Consider the following 2,195-nt stretch of genomic DNA (forward strand, 5'->3'; position numbering starts at 1 on the left):
AAGGTTGTTCTAAGAAGGAAAGGACGTCAGTTTTTGAGAGGCTATTAATGAGGAAAAATAATGACTATTCCAAAAGGTCATTCCAAAGCCTACGTAGACTTCCTCCAAGATGTGAGATGAATATGAGGGGCTCCTGAAATATATAAGAGGAGGGCCTGGCAGAAAATCAGATTTATATAGGAGGGGGAGCAGGAGAAGGGGAAATATCCTGATTCTGCAAGACTTTAAAGATCAACACCAGCAAGCTGAATTGTGGTGACATCCTTGTAAGAGCTAATGCATTCATTTCACTTACATTCCTTCTGTGCATCTCCTGTTAACAAATACAGTTGCAGCCTTCTGGACCAGTTGTAATCCAGATGATAAAATTTAGATATTTTTCACACACACACACACACACACCCTTTCAATCAAAATAACTCCAAGCTAAAACTGTTTCCAAGGAGAAGGTTATATCATTGTACGCAGGTAGTATCACATTTCCTACTTGGAGTGAGACGGAAGAATTAGTAGAGGAAGAGGAGTAACAGAGTTAAGTGTCATCCATATAATAATGATCTAAACCCCCCCCCCTCGACCACTGCAGTTATAACCTCCTAACAGTATCATGTATATGCTAAAGAGCATAGGGTCGTGATGGCGAACCTTTGTCAGGGCACGTGAGGCCAGCTGACTTCGGCCTTTTGAGGCGATTTTTCGCCCTCCGGAGGCTTCCTGAAGCCTCTGGAGTGCGAAAAACCAGGTCTACGGGCAAACCGGAAGTTCAGGGACGTACTTCCAGTTTGCTCATGGGGCCGGTTTTAGCCCTCCGGAGCGTTCAAGAGGCTTCCCTCCAGAGGACTAAAACTGGCCCTACAAGCAAACTGGAAGTCCGTTCCTGAATTTCCAGTTTGTCCGTAGGGCCGATTTTTTGCACTCCGGAGGCTTCAGGGAAGCTCCTGAAGCCTCCGGAAGGCCTCCGGGGGACGGGGTGGGCGGTTTTCGCCCTCCCCAGGCTCCTATAAAGCTTCTGGAGCCTGGGGAGGGCGGAAAAAGCATGCCAAAAATGGGGGAGCGCTGGTCGTGCGTGCATGTGTGCTGGGGTCATGCCATAGCATTTATGGCATGACCCCAGCGCTACCCCACCCCCCGCTTTTGGCACACGAGCGGAAAAAGGTTCGTCATCACTGGCATAGGGGATGCTTAGAGCCCTATGGAATCATTTAGCTGTGGTGGTACAGTGGTTAGAATGCAGTATTGCAGACTAACTCTGCTCACATTGCCAGAGTTTGATTCCTTTGATCCTGAGCAGCTCAAGGTTGACAGGTCTTCCAACTCAGATTATTGGGGGCAACATGCTGACTCTGTAAACCACTTAAGAGTGCTGTAAAGCACTGTGAAGCGGTATATAAGTCTTAAGTGTTAACTGCTATTGACCAGTGAACAAGGAACTCAATAAGCATCCTTAATGTCATCGTCTAAGACTGATCACTATCCGTCTTAGCCGAGGTGGCGCAGTGGTTAGGGTGCAGTACTGCAGGCCACTTCAGCTGACTGTTATCTGCAGTTCAGCGGTTCTAATCTCACCGGCTCAAGGTTGACTCAGCCTTCCATCCTTCCAAGGTGGGTGAAATGAGGACCCAGACTGTGGGGGCGATATGCTGACTCTGTAAACCACTTAGAGAGGGCTGAAAGCCCTATGAAGCGGTATATAAGTCTAACTGCTATTGCTATTGCTAAATGTATCTTCAAGGCCCATTCTTTAATTATTCAGAAGGATATTATGACCGATGAAATTGAAAATCCACAGAACTAGTTGCGACGTCGGCCCCTATCTAGTTCCTGATATCAAAGTGACCTGGGCTGTGTTAACCCAAAACAATGGCTTAGATCAAACAGGTTGATTTAGAAAATCCGCGACCATATCTGTTGTATGGGATTATACTGTAAGAAGTAGAAGAGCATTATTAGCAGATAAAAGTATCATGGTGAGACCTAGATTAAGAATACTATTTATAGTGCTGCCAGTTATCCTGATTTTATTTATTAGATATATTCCTATAATACTGCAACTGAAAAGACTCTTAATGGCTTACATAAAATATAAAAAACCAATAAGAGCATTACTGGTATATATTGTGTTTCTTTGAAAAAGATAGCATAGTGTCATACATGTCCATTAGATGCTTTCTATGTAGGCTTAAGGGATCAGTCTA

Source organism: Thamnophis elegans, chromosome 5 (assembly GCF_009769535.1).
Source record: "Thamnophis elegans isolate rThaEle1 chromosome 5, rThaEle1.pri, whole genome shotgun sequence".
NCBI lineage: Eukaryota > Metazoa > Chordata > Lepidosauria > Squamata > Colubridae > Thamnophis > Thamnophis elegans.